Genomic DNA, 23,771 nt, shown 5'->3' on the forward strand with positions numbered 1-23,771 from the left:
TTGTTTTCTCCTGAGGCCTCTCTCCTCGGCTTGTAGATGACTGCCTTCTTGCTGTACCCTCCCATGGCCTTTTCTCTGTGAATGCACATCCCTGGTATCTCTTGTAATCCCAGTCTCCTCTTCTTTTAAGGCAGTGGCCCCCAACCTTTTTGGCACCAGGGACAAGTTTCGTGGAAGACAGTTTTTCCACGGGTGGGGTGGGGGAGGGGAGAAGGTTCAGGCGGTAATGCAAGCAATGGGGAGCAATGGGGAGCAGCAGATGAAGCTTCGCTCACCTCGCCAGCCGCTCACCTTCTGTGCTGTCCGGTTCCTAACAGCACCTGGACCAGTATCAGCCCCCAGGGGTTGGGGACCCCTGTTTTAAGGACACCAGCAGATTGGATTAGGGCTAACCCTTATGGCCTCATTTTAACTCTTGTAAAGCCCTGTCTGCAAATACAGTCACATTCTGAGGTAGTGGTTGGTAGGACTCTACCATACGAATTTGAGGGGACACAATTCAGTCTGTAACAGCATAGCCTGTCTTTTCCTGCTTACTTGCAACTTTTCTGTGTCCTTATAATGAAGGTGGATATTGTATAGGCAATACATAAGTAGATTATTTTTAATTTACTTAGACAGTCTCTCTTTTAAAGGGAGTTGTTAGTCTATTTACGTTCATGTAAGTGCAGTATATTTGGGTTCAAATCTACCATCTAATTTTTTTTTCCTATTTGTTGAATATGTTCTTTATCCTTTTTAACCTCCTTTCATGTTTTCTTTTGGATTAATTAAATTTTTTATTATTTTATCCCCTCTCTTAGTTTGTATTTATTCAATTTTTAATTTTTTTCATTGTTACTTTAGAGATTACAACACACATTTGTTAACAGCTTTATTCTAAGAGATGTAATTTCATACCATGCAATTCACCTACTTGAAATGTCCAACTAAACATTATTTAGTATATTCACAGGTTTGTGTAACTATCACTGCAGTCTAAGTTTGAAACATTCTCATCATCCCCAGAAGAAACCCTGTGTCATTAGCAGTCACTCCCCACTATCTGCTCAGCCCTAGGAAACCACTAATCTGGTCTGTGAGTGGGTTTTTTTTTCTTCCTATTTATTCTTTATACATGTATATCTTTCTGTCATTACATAAAATTTTGCATGTGAGGAATTTATGGATTTGTTTCACATTTATTTCACTGTCTTAATCTATATAGGTCAATAATAAAAGGGGTTTTATCAAGAAATGGTTTTCTACTATATGTAAAATAGGTAACTAATAAGAACCTACCTACTGTATAGCACAGGGAACTCTACTCAATACTCTGTAATGACCTATATGGGAAAAGAATCTAAAAAAGAGTGGATATATGTATATGTATAACTGATTCACTTTGCTGTACACCTGAAGCTAATACAACATTGTTAATCAACTATACTCCAATAAAATTTTGTAAAAAAAGAAATGGTTTTTCTAGATAAATTTAAAATATAAAGAAGATCTTAGAACATTTAAGACACTAAAGAGAACGCTATCATACACTTTAGGGGCATCCAATTATGTATAATTGGCATTACTAACTGCAAATCATTGAGCATAGGGCCTAAACAGTGCTTTGACATAATTGAAATACATTCGATATTTGCTGAATGAATGATAAACATACCATATAAAAATAGGGCAGTCATCCTAAAACTTAATAGTACATTAGAATCATCTAGATTCCAGGGATACAGAGATTTAAAATTCAGTAGGTCTGTATAGATAGAATGTGATCAAGGAATCTGGTTTTCACAACCACTCCTCTAAAGATTCTACTGGTAGCCAGCTTTGGAAACTACTCTTTTAGGGAAGTCTTAGGAGTTTGAATTTTACATACTGAATTTTAAAAACCCACAACTAAGTTTCTACTCATATCTCTGTTCCTTTATAATAATTTTTTATTCATTTTTTTAATTTTTAAATTTATTTATTTTTGGCTATGTTGGGTCTTCGTTTTTTGCACGTGGGCTCTCTCTAGTTGTGGCAAGCGGGGGCTACTGTTCATTGCAGTGCGCATGCTTCTCATTGCTGTGGCTTCTTTTGTTGCAAAGCGCAGGCTCTAGGTGTGTGGGCTTCAGCAGTTGTGGCACGTGGGCTCAGTACCTATGGCTCGCAGGCTCTAGATCACAGGCTCAGTAGTTGTGGCACACGGGCTTAGTTGCTCCACGGCATGTGGGATCTTCCCGGACCAGGGATTGAACCTGTGTCCCCAGCACTGGCAGGCAGATTCTTAACCACTGCGCCACCAGGGAAGTCCCAGTTCCTTTATAGTAATAATCAGAATTTATATAGTGTTCTGTATGTATTTTGCAAAGGACTTTTATGAAATTCTGTCATTTGATCCTCATAAAGTCCTATGTTATACATGTTATGAATTAAGTGTAAAGTAAATAGGAAAGAAAAACTAATATTTATTGTATTCCTTCCAAATACTGTGCTAAGTGATTTATCTTAAATAATCTCATTTAATATTTTACAACAGCCCTTCATAAATTATTCTTGCCCTGTAAACAAGAAATTGAGGCTCAAAGACCTTATGTTACTTGCCAAAGGACATGTAACTATTAAGTACCAAATTGGAATTTAAGGCAGTAAAGTGGTTGGGAGTTTAGGTTCCGGGATCAATAGACTTGAGTTCAGTTCCTGGCTTTGTCAATTATAAGCTGTGCATACTTGGGCAAAGTTACTTAACCTTTACAATCCTCAGTTTCCTCATCTGTAAATGGGTAATAAAAATAACAATACCGACTTCACAGATTAATTTATTATGAAGATTCAATAAAGTAAAGCATGAAAGGAGCTTAGCACACTGCCAGGCACCTGGTAAACCCTCATAAATGCTAGCTATTATCATTATTATTACTGTCATTATTATTATTATTAGATCTTACTCCAAAGCCCACACTTGCTCCATCATGCCAATATCTGCATAAAAGAATGTGATAAAGAAAAAAATATATAGTACCCATTGGTTCATTATCTATTAATTATACCTCTAATGTCCTAAGTTATATATTCAGTAAGAATTTCATAAATATACTTCACATATTGTTACAAATTTATAATTAATAGGATCTGAGCTAACATGTTTAATGCTTTGTCGTACACGGTTGTATGTAGGTTTCATGGTGAGTGTCCTGCCCTGATCCATGATCCCACCAGCTGAATCCACTTTATTTCTGTAAGATTTTGGAAGGCTAGAACTAAGTTTTGTCCCTTTATAGAACTTTGAAATCATAAAAGGAAATGATCACAGTTTGTTTTGTCCGATAATTATCTGTATACCTATCTGTCTTAAAGGTATATGAGGGCAAGGCCACATCTAATTGAACTTTGTGTTTCCTCGGCATATCGTAAAAAGTTGCATTGCTCTAAGTCACTCTGACTGTTAACTGAATATTAGTATTATAATTGGCTTTTTAAAAACTTTTAGAAATAAACTTTCTTGAGGTATAAAACTACTCATTTTTAAAAGATACAGTTTGATGAGGTTTGGCAAATGTATACACTCATGTAACCCTGCCCCCAGTCAGGATAGAGAACATTTCTGTCACCCCAAAAGCTCCCTCGTGCCCTTTGCAGTCAATTCCTGGTACCTCAACACCCGCCCACCCCCGGGCTATAGGCAATCACTGATCTGATTTCTAATACTAAAGATTCGTTGTACCTGTTCTACAATTTCATTAAATGGAATCACGTAGCAGATACTCTTTTGTGTCTGGCTTCCTTTGCTTAGCATAATGGTTTTGAAATCATCTGTGTTGCATATACCAGTAGTTCATTCCTTTGTATTGCTGAGTGGTAGTTCATTATATACTACAATTGGTTTATCCATTTATCTGTTGATGGACATTTGAGCTGTTTATAGTTTGGAGGTATTGTAAATGAAAATGCCATAAGCATCCATTTGCAAGTCTGTGTGGTTTGGTTTTACTTTTCTTGAGGAGTATCTAAGAATGAAATTTCTGGGTCAGATGGTAAGGATACATTAACTTTATAGAAGACTGACAAATAGTTTTCCAAAGTGGTTGAACTATATTACACTCCAGCCAGTAATATATAGCAGTCCAAGGTGTTCAATCCTTGCCAAAACTTGATAGTATGTCTTTTTAATTTTAGCCGTTCCAGAGTATATAGTGGTATCTCATTGTGGTTTTAACTTGCATTTCCCTAATGCCTCATGATATTAAGCATCTCTTCATGTGCTGATTGGTTATTTGTATATCCTTTTTTGTGAAGTTTTTATTCAAATCTTTTATCCATTTAAAAATAATTAGTTTCTTTGTCTTCATAATATGTATAACTTCTTTATATTTTCTGGATACAAGTCTTGTCAGTTATACGTATTATGAATATTTTCTTCTATTCTGTGGCTTTTTTCCTTTTCTTGGTGGTATTCTTTTTTTTTTTTTTTTTTTTTTTTTGCGATACGCAGGCCTCTCACTGTTGTGGCCTCTCCCGTTGCGGAGCACAGGCTCCGGATGCGCAGGCTCAGCGGCCGTGGCTCATGGGCCCAGCCGCTCCGCGGCATGTGGGATCTTCCCGGACCGGGGCACGAACCCGTGTCCCCTGCATCGGCAGGCGGACTCTCAACCACTGCGCCACCAGGGAAGCCCTTGGTGGTATTCTTTTAAGAGCAGACTGCAATTTTGATGAAGTCTAATTTACGTTTATTTTTCTCTTATGGCTAGTTCTTTCTGCATCTTATATAAGAGATCTTTGCTTATCCTAAGGTTATGAAGATTTTCCTCCGAATGTTTTTCTAGAGTTTTACAATTTTTGATTTTACACATAGATCTATGATCCATTTCAAGCTAGCTTTGCGAGATGAAGGTTGAGGCTCATTTTTTTCCTCAGAGATATCCAGTTGTTCCAGCACCATTGTTGAAAAAAACATTTTTATCCCCTTTGAATTACCTTGAAATTTTTTGTTGAAAATTATATATGTACATCTATGAACACACATACATATATATTTTTTATTGCACTTTGCTTTATTGTGCTTTGCAGACACTGTTTGTTTGTTTGTTTTTACAAATGGAAGGTTTGTGGCAGCCCTGCATCGAGCAAGTCTATTGGAGCCATTTTTCCAATAGTATTTGCTCACTTCGTGTATGTGTCATATTGTGGTAATCCTTGAAATATTTAAAACCCTCCACCAGCAAAAAAAGATTACAACTCACTGAAGGCTCAGATGATGGTTAGCATTTTCTAGCAGTGAAGTATTTTTAAAATAAGATATGTACATTGTTTTTTGTAGACATAATGCTATTATACACCTAACAGACTATAGCATGGTATAAACATAACTTCAATTTTTTAATTTTTATTTTTTTAAGAACCATTGTTATTTTATTTATTTATTTACTTACTTACTTACTTGTTTATTTTGGCTGCACCGGGCCTTAGTTGCAGCACACGGGATCTTTTAGTTGCGGCACGTGAGATCTTTTTTAATTGTGGCATGCGGGCTTCTTAGTTGCGGCATGCGGGATCTAGCTCCCTGACCAGGGATTGAACCCAGGCCCTGTGCATTAGGAGCGTGGAGTCTTACCCACTGGACCACCAGGGAAGTCCCTAAACATAACTTTTATATGCACTGGGAAACCAAAAAATTTTTGTGACCCGTTTTATTGCAGTATTCACTTTTTGGTGGTCTGGAACCAAACCGACAATATCTCCAAGGTCTGCCCGTAGATATAATGGAATATTATTCAGCCACAGAAAGAAATGGAGTTCTGATACTCCATTTCATCCATTTCAACATGGATGAACCTTGAAAACATTGTGAAAAAAGCCATATACAAAAGGACAAATATTGTATGATCCCCCTTATATGAAATAACTGGAATAAGCAAATTCATAGAGATCAAAAGTAGAATAGAGGCAACCATTGCCTGAGGGGTGGGTGATGGGGAGGGTTTTTTTTGTATTGAAGTATAGTTGATTTACAATATTTTCTTAGTTTCAGGTGTATAGCAAAGTGATTCAGTTATCCATATTTTTTTCAGATTATTTTCCATTATAGGTTATTACAAGATATTGAATATAGTTCTCTGTACTATAGAGTAAATCCTTCTTGCTTATCTATTTTATGTATAGTAGTTTGTATTTGTTAATCCCATACTCCTAATTTATCCCTCCCCCATCCCTTTCCCTTTTGGTAACCATAAGTTTGTTTTCTATGTCTGTGAGTCTATTTCTGTTTTGTACATAGATTCAATTGTATTATATTTTAGATTCCACATGTAAGTGATATCATATAATATTTGTATTTCTCTGTCTGACTTACTTCACTTAGTATGATATTTTCTATGTCCATCCATGTTGCTGCAATTGGCAATATTTCATTCTTTTTTATGGCTGAGTAATAATCCATTGTATTAATATATACCACATCTCCTTAAGCCAAACATCTGTTGATGGGTACTTGGATTGTTTCCATGTCTTATAGTTCTGCTTTGAACCTTGGGGTGCATGTATCTTTTCAAATTAGATTTTTCATCTTTTCTGGATAATATGGCCAGGAGTGGGATTGCTAGATCATATGGTAGCTCTATTTTTAGTTTTTTAAGGACCCTCCATACTGTTTTCCAAAGTGGTTGCACCAACTTACATTCCCACCAAAAGTGTAGGAGGGTTCCCTTTTCTCCACACCCTCACCAACATTTGTTATTTGTAGACTTTTTGATGATGGCCATTCTGACTGGTGTGAGGTGATACCTCATTGTGGTTTTGATTCGCATTTCTCTAACGATTAGCGATGTTGAACATCTTATCATGTGCCTGTTGGTCATCTGTATGTCTTCTTTGGTGAGCTGTCTATTTAGGTCTTCTGCCCATTTTTTGATTGGGTGTTTGGTTTTTTTTATATTGAATTGTATGAGCTGTTTGTATATTTGGGAAATTAAGCCCTTGTCAGTCGCATCATTTGCAAGTATTTTCTCCGATTCTGTAGGTTGTTTTTTTGTTTTGTTGATGGTTTCTTTTGCTGTGCAAAAGCTTTTAAGTTTGATTAGGTCCCATCTGTTTATTTTTGCTTTTATTTCTTTTGCCCTGGGAGACTGATCTAAGAAAATATTGCTCTGATTTATGTCCGAGAATGTTTTCCCTATGTTCTCTTCTAGGAGTTTTATGGTGTCGTATCTTAGTATTTAGGTCTTTAAACCATTTTGAGTTTATTTTTGTATATGGTGTGAGGAACTGGGCTAATTTCATTGGTTTACATGTAGCTGTCCAACTTTCGCAACACCACTTACTAAAAAGACCATCTTTTCTCCATTGTATTTTCTTGCCTCCTTTGTTGTGGATTGACCATAGGTATGTGGGTTTATTTCTGGGCTCTCCATTCTGTTCTGTTGATCTACATGTCTGTTTTTGTGCCAGCACCATGCTATTTTGATTACTGTAGCTGTGTAGTATTGAGTGAAGTCTGAGTGTTATGCCAGGGAGTTATTAGTTCATGGGCATGGAGTTTCTGTTTTAGATGATGAAAATATTTTGGAAATAGACAAATTTGTTTTATATATATATACACACACTATATATATATACATATATATTGTATATATCTCTATAGGCACAATAAAATTCAAAAATGATATTCCATTCCTCCTCCTGCTTTTGTATACTTTTAAAATTCTATGCATTATAAACACTCAATACATTGTTGTTAGTTTTCCTTCAAATAGTAAATTATCTTCAAAAGAAATAAAAAAGAAAAAAATCTTTTATATTTACCCACACATTTATTATGTCTGAGACTCATCATTCCTTATCTAGATCCAGATTTCCCTCTGATATCATTACCCTTCATCCTGAAGAACTTCCTTTATAATTTTTTGCAGCACTGCAGGGAGATCAGCTCGGTGCTTTGTGTCCACCTAGAGGGGTGGGATAGGGAGGATGGGAGGGAGACACAAGAGGGAGGAGATATGGGGACATATGTATATGTATAGCTGATTCACTTGGTTATAAAGCAGAAACTAACACACCATTGTAAAGAAATCATACTCCAATAAAGATGTTTAAGAAAAAACAAAAGCCACTGAACTGTGATGATAGGCTGAAAAAAAAAAGAATTTTTTGCAGTGCTGGTCTGCTGCTGCTGAATTCTCCCAGGGTTTGTTTGCCTGATAATGCCATTATTTCACCTTTTTTTTTTTTTTTTTTTTTTTTTTTGCAGTACGCGGGGCTCTCACTGTTGTGGCCTCTCCTGTTGCGGAGCACAGGCTCCAGATGCGCAGGCTCAGCGGCCATGGCTCACGGGCCCAGCCACTCCGCGGCATGTGGGATCTTCCCGGACAGGGGCACGAACTCACATCCCCTGCATCGGCAGGTGGACTCTCAACCACTGTGCCACCAGGGAAGCCCTCACCTTTATTTTTTAAGGATACTTTTTAAGGGTGTTTTCTGTTTTGTTTTTTTTTCTTTCAGCATTTAAAAATCATCTAGTTTGCATGGTTTCTGAAGAGAAGTCAGTAGTCATTATTATCTTTGTTTCCTCTATATTAGAATGTGTCTTTTTTCCTCTGTCTGCTTTTAAGATTTTCTCTTTATAACTTGTTTTCAGCAATTTGATTATGATGTGCCTTAACGTAGTTTCCTTTGTATTTATTTTACTTGGGGTTCATTGAATGTCTTTGATTTTTGGACTCATAGGTTAGTTTTGTTTTGTTTTTAATTTGAGGGAAAATTGGCCTTTATTTCTCCATATTTTGTTTTCTGCCTCCCCTCCTTCTTGGACTTTAATTACCTTCATGTTTGACCACTTAATATTGTCACACAAGTCACAAAGGCTCTGTCCATCTTTTTCCTGATCTTCTTTTCTTCTGTATTTAGTTTACATAGTTTCTATAGCTATGGCTTCAAGTTCCCTGATCTTCCTTCACATTTTTAAAGTACTGTTAATTTCATCCAGTGAGTTTTTCATTTCAGATATTGTATTTTTCAGCTCTAGAATGTTTATGCAGTCCTTTTCGGTATCTTTAATTTCACTCCTCACTGTGTTCATGTTTTTATTCAAACCCTTGTATATTTACATTAGCTTTCAAAGTTCTTGTCTGTCCACCATCTCTGTCATTTTTCGGACTGTCTTTATTGACTAAGTTTTACTATGGCCACAGATCACATTTCCTGTTTATTTACAAGTCGAACAAATTTTTATTGGGTACTGGACATTGGGATGTTTTGTGTTGATTGTTTGGATTTTGTTATCTTCCTTCAAAGAGTATTACGGGCTTCTGGCAGGGAGTTAAAATACTTGGAGATGAGTTTGGTCTTTTCAAGCCTTGGTTTTTAAGTTTTGTTATGTATGTATAGAATAGTCTTAATCTATAGTTAGTTTAGCCCTATTTCTAAGGCATGGTCTTTCTGGGGTCTCTACTGAATGATCTAGGTGCTTAAAGAGGTCTACATTTGAATGTCTCCTAGCGTTGTGTGACCTGTATGAACTGTGTTCCCTGCTGGTTATGTTTTCCCCAGTAATTGTCATAGTTGTTATTAGCCCTGCCTTGTGGTCTCATTCTATGCATGCTCAATTTAGTATTCAGGCTCATACAACTTCTGGAGCTTTTTCTCAGTGTAGCTCCCACCTCACTATTACTCTACCCCATGAACTTCAGCCTCCCCAGGCTCCTAGAACTCCAACCTCTGTCTCCTCACTTAGCAAGACCTATCGATACATGTTCTGCCTACATTTCCCCTCCCTACACTGTAGTCCACAAAGTACATTGGCGGAAACCTGGGGTGAGCGTAGGAGTTACCTCTTTTGTTTGTCTTCTGCCAAGGATCACAGTCCTGTGCTCTCTGTTGTCTAATGTCTGAAAAACAGCCTCATAAATTTTGCTCAGTTTTCTAGTTGTTTAGTGGGAGGGCAAGTCTGGTACTAGTTATTCCATCATGGCTGGAAGCAGAACTATGAACTGTTTTTTAGTCTCATGGAACAATGATAGCTTATAGCTGTGTTCCTGCCCAAGGTTAAGTAGGAATGAATGAAATATAGTAAAAATAAATCACCATTCATGTAATCAGATCTCCTATAGACTGGAGAAACTTTAACTTCTCACTTTAAACAAGACTACTTTAAGTTATATTGCCAGTTTAATTTAAGGTCCATTCTTCCTCCCAGGCATATTGTAGAAATTATCCCTTCACAATGGGCCTTTAGTTGATCTTTAACAACAATAGAATTCTACCTCCAGTGACATTAGCTGTCTTCTGTGATTCCCTTCAACATACAATTAGGAAGACTTGAGTATATTCCAAATGTGTCGTAAATCACTGAGGTGCAAATAATAAGCTCCAGTTTGCTCCAAGGTTATTGTAATTAAGTCACCCAATGATATTTTTGAGGTCAAGTATACTAATATTTGTATATGATTTCATAGAGAAAATAAAGTCTTTCTTTATAAGATGTAAGATATAAAAATGTAAGATCCTGCTTTTGAGATGATGGCCGGTTTCCTCGATTTAGTTAGCAGAGAGGTTGCCAGGGTATAATGTGTTATGCTTTTCATACTGTGAAAACACAGCAATCAGTGCGTGTGCTAGAAATGCCACATAAGCCAGAAGGCTTGTCTGAGGACAAAGAATGATGAGGGGAAGAGAGAGGCAGAGAATGGATACGATTTTGATGCATTTAAGATTAGAAGACTCGTAGGATCTCTAAGAGATATCAGCACTTCCATCCATGTTCATTGCAGCACCCTTCACAATAGCCAAGATATAGAAACAATATAAATGTCCTTCGACTGATGAGTAGATAAAGAAAATATGGCGTATGCATATAATGAAATATTATTCAGCCCCCCAAAAGAAGGAAAGTCTGCAATATGAGGCAACATGGATGGACCTTGAGGACATCATGCTAAGTGAAATAAGCCAGTCGCAGAAAGACGAATACTGCATGATTCCACTTATATGAAGTATTTAAAATAGTCAAATTCATAGAATCAAAGAGTACAATGGTGGTTGCAAGGGGTGGGGAGATGGAGGAAATGGGGAGTTACTAATCAATGGGTTAAACAAGAGGAATAAGTTCTAGATATCTGTACAGCCTCATACCTGGAGTCAACAATACTATATTGTACGCGGAAAAATTTGTTAAGCAGGTAGATCTCATGTTAAGTTTTCTTACTATGGTGACAATTTTTTTTTTTTAAATAGAGGATTCCTGTTTTCATGGTATAAAGGTCCTACAGAATTTTTTTTTTAAGATTTTTTTTTTTCATGTGGACCATTTTTAAAGTCTTTATTGAATTTGTTACAATATTGCTTCTGTTTCATGTTTTCTGGGGGTTTTTGGTGCAAGGCATGTGGGACCTTAGCTTCCCAACCAGGGATCAAACAAGCACCCCCTGCATTGGAAGGCGAAGTCTTAACCACTGGACCAGGGAAGTCCCCAGGAATGTTAAAAAGAATTCAAGGTTAAAAAAAAATTGAAGTCCAGTTCTTTAACGACTTTCAGGTTTTTAGCACATGCCTGGTTCTTTGAGTTTATGAATGGAAAAAGATGGCATGTATCCACTGGCTTAATCTAAGGTGTCAACAGTCCCTCTCTGAAGCTATTGAAATAAGAGGAGTGCCCACAATTACTAAAGATCTTCCGGTGATAAAAGAGAAATTGCATAAACTTCTGGCTCCATGCATCAGAATGATTCAGCATTTCATAAAAAAAAAAAAAATGTACTTCCATTGACTTTCCAGTTAGGTTAATTTTCAGGAATACTTTCTCCTCACATTTGGCTGAGTCAGTTGAAAGGCAACAACCGCTCACTCCCTCCCCCGGCTACAGGCATAGCTTCTGAAAGCTGGTTAGGTATCTGCTGTTACCATGTCTTCTTTATATGTTAGAAAAGAGGCTGGCTGAATGGCTGAGCTAGAGCAGAATTCTACCTGTTGGCAGAAAGTTTTCCCAAGCCACGTTAGCAAGGGCAAGATGACTGATGAGGCAAAGAGCATGCTCCAAACTTAACAATTCACCTGAAGGAAAGAATTCACCTAAACGAATCTGTACCTAGTCTCTTGCTTATCAAGTGTACTCCCTAGGGGACCTGATCAAAGAAGAAAAGAAATAGGATATAGAGCTGCTGCCACAGATCTTCACTAGGAACATCTACATAATAAAGCCTTTGTTGAAGCCATGCCTGTTAACCTTTAATCGCCACGTCCATGCAAATAGTAAAAACTTGGCTACGCTCATCCTTCAGAGAAGGGGGTGGAGTCTGAATAGCTGTAAGCAGTCATGTTTTTAAACCATTAACTATTCTGGAAGGAAATTACTCTGAAATCTGTTTTTCCTTTTTAAACAAAATGTAAGGAATTCTATTTTCTTGAAGATCTACTCATTATAAATATCAGTCACAGTGATGGGCCGTCAGGCATAGTGAGATGCTAGGACGAGTTTTCACTATGACACTAATTCCAGACACCTGTGCCCTTTAAGTTGGATTTTTTTTTTTCTCCCTCATGTCATTTTTCTTTAGCTCCTCCCTCACAGATACATTGTTAGTGGTCACAACTTCCCGTTATTAAGACATTTTAAATTCTTCTTTTAATGTGTTATTTCTCATTGGATATGGGCATAGACCACGTATTGCCAAGTCTCTTGTGCAGAGACTCCTGTGAATAAAGTTCATTATCTGTGGTGCATAGACTTGTTGACATCTAGTGTAGGACCCCAAATCCCCTTCCCCCCAGGTCAGGACTGTTTCCCCCAGCAGCTGACAGTATTGGCTACTTAAAACTCACAGCTGAGTTTCTCTTTGGGCCTCGCCCTCAGCCCCGGGGAGCTGCTTCACCCAAGGTTATGCTGTCTTCCCAGGTGCAGCTTATATCCAGTGACCAGTTCAGGTGATTGTACAAAGACCCAGCCTTCCTGCTTTGACTTGAGCCTACTTGGAAAGGCCATCCCAGCTCCAGAAATTTCCCGCGGGATTGGCTGAGGCCTTCGTTGTAACTGCATCACAGCTCAACTTCTCCTCCTGCCCAGTCCTGCTTCCCTCGCTCCCTTCCAGGTGTCGCTCCTGAGAGAATTCCCACTGACCCTCCTGCAGGCAAATCTCCATCTCTGGGTCTGTGTCCCAGGGAACCCCCAATAAGACAGACAGTAGTGATCTGGGCTGACCGCAGCCTGGCCAGTGTCCTTCACAGTAAGGGGACATGCACGTATGCCTCAGGATAGGACCTCTCTCTTGCCTCCCTTCAGCTCCCACTTCTTAACTTCCATATTTTCTATAGAATTCCTTCCTTGTGTGGAGATTTTGAAGTTGACTAGTTGAGGTTATAAAAACTAGGCTTCCAAAGATAGATTATAGGCTAACATTTATTCAGTTAACCACCTTTATTGAAGCGGCTTCATGCCTTTGCTTACAGACTATGAAGTATCAAGGATTTTTTAATGTTATTTTATTTCTTTGATGTTAGAAATATTTATTTTGATCATCCTCCGTGTTTTCTTTATTCTTCTAAACCAGAGTTTATTGTCCAAAAGAAAAGAATATTTATGAACACATATTTTCCTACTGTGGCCTTCTTCAAATTCCCTAGCTCTCATATTCCTGCTGTTAAAATTTAGACAAGTATTATATACCTTCATTCTTTTCTTTGATTTAAGGTCTCCATCCTGCTATTATTTCTTTATTTTTTGGCTGCGTTGGGTCTTTGTTGCTGTGCGTGGGCTTTCTCGAGTTGCGGTGAGAGGGGGTTGGGGTTACTCTTTGTTGCAGTGCACGGGCTTTTCACTGCGGTGGCTTCTCTTGTTGCAGAGCATGGGCTCTAGGCGCCTGGGCTTCAGGAGTTGTGGCTCCCAGGCTCTAGAGTGCAGGCTCAGTAGTTGTGGCGCACGGGCTTAGTTGCTCCGCGGCATGTGGGATCTTCCCAGACCAGGGCTTGAACCGTGCCCCCTGCATTGGCAGGTGGATTCTTAACCACTGCACCACCAAGGAAGCCCCATCCTGCTATTTTGGCAGTTTGCTCTGATAATCTCCCCACCCCATTAATTTTTTTAATTGAGCTATAATCGACAGTTCTACACCATTAATTCTACCTGGAAGTTTCTAGTTTTAAACTATTTAAATAGCCTGGTTAACCAAGTTGAATGCAGGGATTGGAAAAGCCATTGAAAAAATCCTAAGCATGCTACTATGGTACAAATTTTCATTTAATTAAATCATGTATAAACAAAAAATGTGTAACTGATCAAAACCACCATCCTCTAAACTGATGTCACCTATTTACAGACTAATAGACACAGAAGGGACCTCAGAGATCATCTAATCCAAGCACCTCATTCTACGGACAAAGCCCAGAGAGAAGAAACGAATTCCCCAGGGTGAGGCAACAAACACTGAAATCTGAAGTTAGATCCCTTGACTATTGATTCAGAAATCTTACTGCTCTACCACATAACCAATGAATTCCTTTGACTTTCTCTCCAACTCCCTCCATGAACCCAGAGCATTTTCTTGAGTCAATACTTTGGAGACCACAGTTATTTTAACTTCATCGCCCTTTCAACCTCAAGCGGGTTTCTGGCATTCCTGCTTCCTAATTCGGTTATGCAATCCGTCAGCATAACTTAACCAACACGAATTAACTTGGGTAATTTGGCACTTTCATCAATATCAGGGTTTTTTAATTTTTTTGAATATTTGAATTTTATTTTATTTATTTTTTTATACAGCAGGTCCTTATTAGTTATCTATTTTATACATATTAGTGTATACATGTCAATCCCAATCTCCCAATTCATCCCACCACCACCCCCCCTCTGCCGCTTTCCCCCCTTGGTGTCCATACGTTTGTTCTCTACATCTGTGTCTCTACTTCTGCCCTGCAAACCGGTTCATCTGTACCATTTTTCTAGGCTCCACATATATGCGTTAATATATGATATTTGTTTTTCTCTTTCTGACTTCACTCTGTATGACAGTCTCTAGATCCACCCACTTTTTTTTTTTTTTTAAAGAATAACTTTAGGGCTTCCCTGGTGGCGCAGTGGCTGAGAGTCCACCTGCCGATGCAGGGGACGTGGGTTCGTGCCCCGGTCCGGGAAGATCCCACATGCCGCGGAGCGGCTGGGCCCGTGAGCCATGGCCGCTGAGCCTGTGCTCCGCAACGGGAGAGGCCACAACAGTGAGAGGCCCGCGTACCGCAAAAAAAAAAAAAAAAAAAAAGAAGAAGAAAAAAGAATAACCTTATAAGACCTTTTTATAAGCTCTACTTGAACCCAGTGTACTAAAATAATCAGAAAATATCAGGTTCCTTTTACAAAGTGCCTTACATACTATGCTTCTTTGTGTGAATTTTAGCCTCACTTGTGGTAGGATGAAACTCTTATTCTGATCAAAAAGTACACGCAAATTGGTTCACACCCCATACACTTAGGCTGCACCTGAAATAAATTGGTTAGCTAAATGAGTAAGAAACGAACAACCAATTATACGAATATTCATTGTGGAAAGGCAGGGTGAGCTTTCAACTTGAATAAGAGTCTTAGAATTACTCTAGAAAGATAAGAGTGGTGCCAAGTGGAGGGAGCAGGGACTCTGATTTAATTTCACAAATATTTTCCTTTCATATCTCTGGTCTTTGTCAATCTCTGAAGAGTCACCAAGACAGACAGGCAATTGATAGTTTCTTGCAGTAAATCATTTTGCTTAGAAATCCTGCATAGCAGGTATTGCCTGACTTAGCTGGAAATGATAAACTAGCAATGTTGTTATTCGAGTTAGAAGGACCTGAAGGAGCATAAAGCTACCTGCTCTGCTGTCATGGTATCTCTTCAAAAGAGTGATAAAGAACTTCAGTTTTGGGTGGGAGGTGGTTTGCAACGTTTTTGTTTTTTTTGTTTTTTTTTTTTTTGCCTTCAGCATGACATGAAGAACTAGAACTCTCCAGAGCCTTCAATTTGAGTTAACCTACCCAGTAAAGAAGCCGAACCCAGTCTTGACCTTATCTATAACTTCATCCTCTAGCAACATCTCCAAAGATATCACAGATCTACAAAGGTTTCAGTTATAGAAATATTTCCCAGTTCCCTGGCTTCTCGTGAAGTTTTCTCACAAGCCTGGCGTGGGTGGATCTGCTCTTGCTTCTTTTTTAAAAAAAATTAATTTATTATTTTTTAAATTTATTTTTGGCTGCGTTGGGTCTTCGTCGCTGTGCGCGGGCTTTCTCTAGTTGTGGTGAGTGGGGGCTACTCTTTGTTGAGGTGTACATGCTTCTCATTGCGGTGGCTTCTCTTGTTGCAGAGCACAGGCTCTAGGCACGTGGGCTTCAGTAGTTGCAGCACACGGACTTCAGTAGTTGTGGCGCACAGGCTCTAGAGCACAGGCTCAGTAGTTGTGGCGCACGGGGCTCTAGAGCACAGGCTCAGTAGTTGTGGTGCACGGGCTTAGTTGCTCCGCGGCATGTGGGATCTTCCCCGACCAGGGCTTGAACCCGTGTCCCCTGCAATGGCAGGCGGATTCTTAACCACTGCGCCACCAGGGAGGCCCCTGATCTTGCTTCTTATATTTGTGTGAAGTGAATGGACCACACCAGAATGAACCACGTCCTTGCCACAGGCTTGGTAGGTGCTGATACCTGATGGCAGTGCCTCAAGCTGCTTTTCTAGAGCCAGGTGTTCTCATTTAGAAATCCTTGACTCTCCTTCTGCACCACCACCACCGTCACCACCACCACCATCACCACCACCATGAAACCACCAATCTCCTGGCATTCTTTACTGGGGCACTTAGATTCAGGCTGAGACCTGCTTCCTTACAAAAGACTTGTTTCCTTCCTATATGACATATCCCAGGTAGCAATCACATTTCATAATGCTTTTCTCCTTTTGTTCTCAGATGTTCTAAGTCGGCTGGCTGCAGTGCATGTTAACATTAGAACACCTGGGGCAGAGCTGGCTCCCAGATCAACAGGAGAGACTTGCCAACAAGCTTGCTTAGGGTTTCTCTGCAGTGGAAATTTTAGGACTGAGGCCTGTTTGGAAATACCAGAGATAACTTGAGAAAAAAAAAAGTGTCAGTGCTTCCTATTAGAACAAGACAGAAAACCACACAGATCGTTTTGAAGAAGCCAAGCTTTTGACTGGACGTAAGAGGAAATGGTGTAGAAGAGCCCCCTTCTCGCTGAGCGTACTTTGGCTTGTTTCCTTGGTCATAATTGGAAAAAGCTTTGTTGCTCTCCTGCCGACGTGCTCACTGCATAACTTGGGTTCCGGTATCAACGTGAGGAAAGGGAAAAAGCACTGAATGCATGTAGAAAAGGAAGTCCTTCCCTCTATCTTTTCAACCACTAAGTATGTTGATTCATTAAAGTCCAAACTTTTGCTGGCACCAGCTTGACCTCCACTGCCCTACCTTGGCTTCTCGTGATCACCTCCATAAAATCTACAGGTGAGTCAGCTGAAATGGGAAGGAGTAAAGAGGTGTGTTTCTGGCTCCTCCACTCAAGACTGTGAGCAATGAAGGACTGCAAACAAAGTCTTTCAACCTGAAACTCTCAAGGGTAGGGTGTGGGAAAGCGTGCAGCCCAGTGCATGTTCAGCAGGTTGGACATGTGTACTTTCCTTCGCTTTAATAATTAGAAAGGAATTAACTCTCCCCGCTGTGCTGCAGTGCAGCTTCTGATGCTCCTTGTGGAAAATGCCACCAGGACAGCGCCAAGCTTCAAAAGCCTTGTGTTTGCTGGCCAGGGATAAAGAGTTCTGTCTTTCCCTGCACTGATGTTTTCCCCTAGTTTCTCATGTTCTAAAACGTTTAGTAATTCAATTTGGCTTCTCTGGTTGGTTTTGTAGAAAGATTTTTGTCACACGTTGAAGTCAAGCACCTGCACACATGTTGGGTGATGGTCCGTTGGCAGCCAAGAGCGCAGTCAGAAAAGCCCTCTGCCTGCACGCAGAGCCTGATCTTTCCTGCAGCTCTTCGTGTCCCTCATGGCTAGGAGTTATCTGCAGGCCAACAGAGAAGACAACATCGCTCCTCTCATAGCTCCGTGGAATGTTGCTGGGTAAGAAATAAGAATTATTTATTCAAAGCCCGGGGAGTCTGACGGTCTGCCTCTCAGGAAGGACCAGCAAATATTTTGCAGGAATCCTGGATTATTTTCCTTGATGTGAGGCTTAAAAGTCTAGAAAAACATTATGAAATGTGATTTCTATCTACTTGGCAGTGAGGGAAGGTATGATATTAGATTTAAACACACACACTCTCTCTCTCTCTCTTTCTCTCTCTCTGGGGAGACAGGTTTTAACCTGTATCTTGGAACCCCTGGTTAAATCCCAGGAGACAAAAGAAGAGAGACAGTATGGAGTGGGGTTTCAGCACATGGACTTGAGTCAGGCTGGTCAGGTTCACATCCTGGCTCCATTACTTACCAAGTAGGAGACTTTGGGCAAGTTGCTTCATCTCTTTGTGCTTTGGTTACCCCATCTGCAAAACGGGGACCAGAGCAGTCCCTACCTCATAGAGCCATTATGAGGTTTAGATTAATATTTGTAAAGTGCTTAAAGTGTGTCTGGCACATAGTAAGCTCTAGATAGGTGTTTGTTAAATAGATGAAAAAAGATGTGTGTGACGACTGTGTTAGTCAGCTCAGGGCACCATAAATATAGCACAGAATGGGCGGCTTAACAGAAATGTATCGTCTCCCAGTTCTGGAGGCTGGAAGTCCAAGATCAAGATGACCTCAGGGCTGGTTCCTTGTGAGGGCCACGATGGAAAGATCTGTTCCTGGCCCCTCTCCCTGGCTTGTAAATGGCCATCTTCTCCCTATGTCTTCACACCGTCTTCCTTCTGTGCCTGTCTGTGTCCAAATGTACCCTTCTTATAAGGACATCCGTGATACTGGATTAAGGCCCATCCTAATGACCTCGTTTTAACTTCATCAGCTCTGTAGAGGTGCTGTCATCAAATATGGTCACAGTCTGAAGTGCTGGGAGTTAGGACTTCAATATATGCACTAGGGGATGACACACAATTCAGCCCATAGAAACAACAGCTTCAACAGGGGCTCCTCATCTCCAGAGGGACCACGTGGAGTTGAAGCAGCCACATGTAACAGCAGCTGCCAAACCACGTGGGAGGGCGGGTCTCTTATCTACCTGTTTTCCTTTAAGCCTGTTGTATTCATCTATCAAACTCTTATTTAAAGCTGTGCTTACAGCCTCTGCCTCGCCTCAAGACTTAATGTGTTCAATAAGCCCATACTATTTGTTCAGAGTAGCACATTTCTTAAATGTCATTTGGCTTATTTAATTGGTCCAGAGTCCATTTTTGAGTTCTGTTGTATCTCCCTAGTTCCAGTATCCTTCATTAACATCTATCAATATTTATTAACTTTGATGGTGTGCTCATAATCCTTCATCTCTCCAGAGTAGGAGACTTAATCCTTTAAGACTGCTTGCATACACTCAACACTTCTTCTGAATAATTTAAAAATTTTGTTTCCAATTTTCTTTTTTTAATATTTATTTGGCCGCACTGGGTCTTAGTTGCAGCATGCAGGGTCTTTAGTTGCAGCATGCAGGCTCTTAGTTGTGGCATGCAGAATCTAGTTCCCAGATCAGGGATCGAACCCAGCCCCCCTGCATTGGAAGCACGGAGTCTTAACCACTAGACCACCAGGGAAGTCCCTCCAATTCTTCTTTGTGACATGCCTTCATGGGTGAAATACACAACACTCCATACAATGCCATACATGCAAGGACTTTAGCTTATGAAGGACTGCATTTCTGTTAGTGTCCACCAGATCAGAAAATACCTCATGTTCTAAATGGGGAAGGGAAACCAGAGAAATATCCCAGGATTAATCAATTTTAGAAACAGTAGTGAAGATAAAATCCAGGTATAACTTAGGATAACTTGAAAGGAAATTTTAAAAAATTAACAATCCCCTAAACCTGGGATGCAGTTCACTAGGTTTTGAGCTTCTTAAGAGCAGTACCATTGTCTTATACTGCTCTTTTTCTCTCTCTTTTTTTTTAAAGCCTCCATGGTGACTAACGTAATTCCAGACATACATAAGTGCTCAATGAATATTTGTGCAATAAAAAAACTTGATTGAGGCTAGGTTTAAAACAGACAAATTTAGAGTTTATCTATAGGAAACTTAGGAAACTCATTACAAGTCAAAGGCGGTACAAGTGGAAAATATAAACAGACTCATAAAAAGAGTTCAGAAGTGGAGGCTTCTTTCTTAAGATATTGTTTACTCTAAGGGAAAATATCCAAAATAGTCTCATACTAGTGAGGAACTATCTACTTGATTTGAGATAATAATTTAACCCTCCTGCCTTAAACACAAGAAGAGAGAACAAAACGTCATGGACCTTAGGAGAACATTCATCTGGACCAAATCCCTCAATTTACAGATGTACAGAGACTTAGCGATATTAATTAACTTGTCCAAGGTCATACAGTTAACTGGAAACTAACCTGATTTCCATATGTTATGCTTCCTGCCTTTCTCCTGATGATTTATTTAGTAAATAAATAATGTAAAATATATACTTCAGTTTCCTGATGTATACAATTAAGGAAGAGGGAAAGGAACTGCTGGAAATAGAAAGCATGCCCAACAGCCAAAAGGTGGAAGCACCTCGAGTGTCCATCGACAAGAGAACAGAGAAACCAAATGTGGTACATACACACAATGGAACATTATTCATCCTGAAAAAGGAAGGAGATTGTGATATTTGCTGCAACATGGACATTAAGTTAAGTGAAATAAGTCAGTCGCAAAGCAACAAATTCTGTTAAGACTCCACTTACAGAATCCCTAGAATCATCAGATTCATAGAAACAGAAAATAGAACGGTGGTTGCCAGGGACTGAGGGGAGGGGGAAATGGAGAGTTTTTTTCAAGGGGCGTAGTTTCAGTTTTGCCATATGAAGATGTTCTGGAGGTTGGTTGCACATCAGTGTGAACATACATAATGCTACTGAACTGGACACTTGGAAATGGTTAAGAGGGTAAATTTTGTGTCTTTTTTTTTTTTTTTTACCACATTTAAAAGAAACAAACAAATAAAAAGGAAAGATGAGACAAGCACAAAATGACAAGAGAGAAAAAGACAAAGAAGGCACAATGCCAAAAAGAGCAAAGATCAGTAGAGCTTTTCCCAGCCACTGAACTCCTCACCACCTATCCTCTAACCCCCAAATCCAGCCTCTGTTCTGATTCTTAGTGCGACTTACTGTGAGTTTCTGTTTGCTTACCAAGATGACTCTGCTGTTCAAACCAGAAGTGCCTGCTCTGCTGTCAAACTCCTGATTCTGATTTCTATACACACACATGCGCACACACACATGCACGCACACACACACATGCACACACACACCATGGCAGGCCAAAACCCTAGTCGGTTCTGCAGTCTTCTCCTCCCCAGAGTTGACCTGTCACCAAAGCTAAAATCTTTGTCATCCTGTCTACTCTCTAGGTGGCCAAGAGTCAGAACTAAACCAAACTGTGTAGATAAAATCTATTTCAGGGTCCCCTTCCTCTCCTTCCTCTCCTTGCTTTAGCAGCCCATGCAGCTCCCAGGCAGACAAGACGTGCTCACTGGGCTCAACCCAGAGATTCCTGGGTCAGTGCCCTTGCTTTGCACCACTTTCTCTACTTGGTTCGTGTACCATCTCCTTCCCTCCATCTCTACCCCACCCCACTCCCCACTAGGGTCCCCATCACTCCTACATGCTCTTCAAATTTACTCCCAGGCAATGATTATTCCAGAAATAGAATCAGACTACAGAAGTCACCCTGTGGCAGTATGAAGAGATAACAGTGCATTAATATGTGATCACGTCTCAGAGAATATTTGCTTTATGGTAGGTTATAATTCAAATGGCCATCTCTTTAATGGTGAAACTTTAGCTATGAGGGACAGGCCTTTGGGAATGTGATTTTAAGGTATTTACTGATTTGCCTGTCTCAAAATTCCTGTTTGATCCGGTGGTCAATTCTGAAAAATTCTCACTGGGAGACTTTGAAACAGTTAAAACATAATTCTCAAATTCCTGGTAAATAAAGTTTCAGCCTCTTCCTCATAGAACCTTTTCCCAAACCTGCTGCTTTTGCATAGGATTCAAATTCTTGTTTGAACACCATCTTTTAAAATTTCGTCTTTGTTCTGTTGGAGAAGCTAGTGAGCAGGGATATATGGCAAAAAAAGGAAAACAAAATTCCTAGGGAAGGTGGAAGAGAAATGATTACAAGCATTATGGAATGATCAGCTCTTTATTTCACTGAAGTCCAACTTGGCAGAAGGGATTTTTTTTGAACTATGTGTTTCTATTATGACGGGGTACACATGGATTGTGAAGGTGAACCCCTGAAAAGAAATTCTCCTCTGAAAAGCATTTCGATAAATGCCACATATATCCTTCTAAATTACCAGAAGACGTTCAGGCACTGTGGTCAACTCATAGCTGGCCTTACAGTTGACAAGGAGATTCCCTAGTCATTCTGAACGCAGTAATACGAAGATTTGTGGCTCCCTGTATGTCTTTTTAATGATAGCTCATCTTTTATTCTCTAGCAAGAGACCCAAATATCTGCATGTCAGGCTTCATCCTAATGAATGGACTTTCTGTTCTCACTCACCGTGAGTTGTGAGGGTGAAAGATCAGATAATGTTCACTGTTTTTCATTGCACTTGGCTTAAGAGTTCCCTCCCGCCATTTTTCCTTTTATTGCTCGTTCCTTGAAGCGTCATGCCAAATAAAGCAAGAACCTCTCCCATAGCATATTTAAAGCCACCCCCATGTTCCTAGCACCATCAGACGAGAAAAAAGTGGTAATTGCCAATAAACCAGTGAAGCCACACTGCCATGCCAGCTAGCATGGTGCCTAATAGCTAGAATGTCTTCAAAAGGCAAATCCAGTTCTGTAAGTAGAGGAGATGCACTAACACTCCGGATAATCCAATAAAGCTTCCAGTAACTCTGCTTTTTTCCTGCTCTCATTTAATTTTTGTCCTTTGCTTATCATTTGGAAAGATGACTCACGTTTGCTATTGGGCTGTTACCTTTGACGATTCAAATTCATTGTAGACTGGAGGCATACTGCACACTTTCCAATAGCATGGAATTCCTTTTCCAGGGAACATGTTATGGCAAATCCTAGAGACCATAAACCTAAGTAAGTCTTATTTATAAACCAGTTACCTCCTTTCGTCTCCTAAAAAGGTGTCTCTTTTTCTTTTAAACGCACTTTTAAAAAGAAAGAAATACCATAGTCTTCCCAAGGGCCAAAATCTTATTTAGCCTCTCTCAAATATTTCTTTTCTTTTTAAAGATTTTTTTTTATGTAGACCATTTTTTTAAAGTTTTTATTGAATTTGGGACAATATTGCTTCTGTTTTATGTTTTGCTTTTCTGGCCACAAGTCGTGTGGGATCTTAGCTCCCCGACCAGGGATCGAACCCGCACCCCCTGCATTGGAAGGTGAAGTCTTAACCACTGGACCGCCAGGGAAGTCCTTCAAATATTTCCTTATCCACTTGAATTCCAGTTTTTTTTGAAAGGATTAAGCAAAGCCTGGCTATTAGGGGCCAGGAAAGAAAGATGCCTCTCCTAGGATCCCTCTAAACCTAATTAACTTAACAGTTTGGCTAGGGATAGACCCTAAATCAATTTAATTAATTTTCTTTTGCCAAAACCAGTGTTTTGAAAGGAGAAGTAAAACAGAAAGATTTTTAAATGGCAGGCATTAAAATGTCAACGTTTGCACTATAT

The sequence above is a fragment of the Grampus griseus genome (genome assembly GCF_964374135.1).
Source record: "Grampus griseus genome assembly, chromosome: 10".
In the NCBI taxonomy this organism is placed as follows: Eukaryota; Metazoa; Chordata; class Mammalia; order Artiodactyla; family Delphinidae; genus Grampus; species Grampus griseus.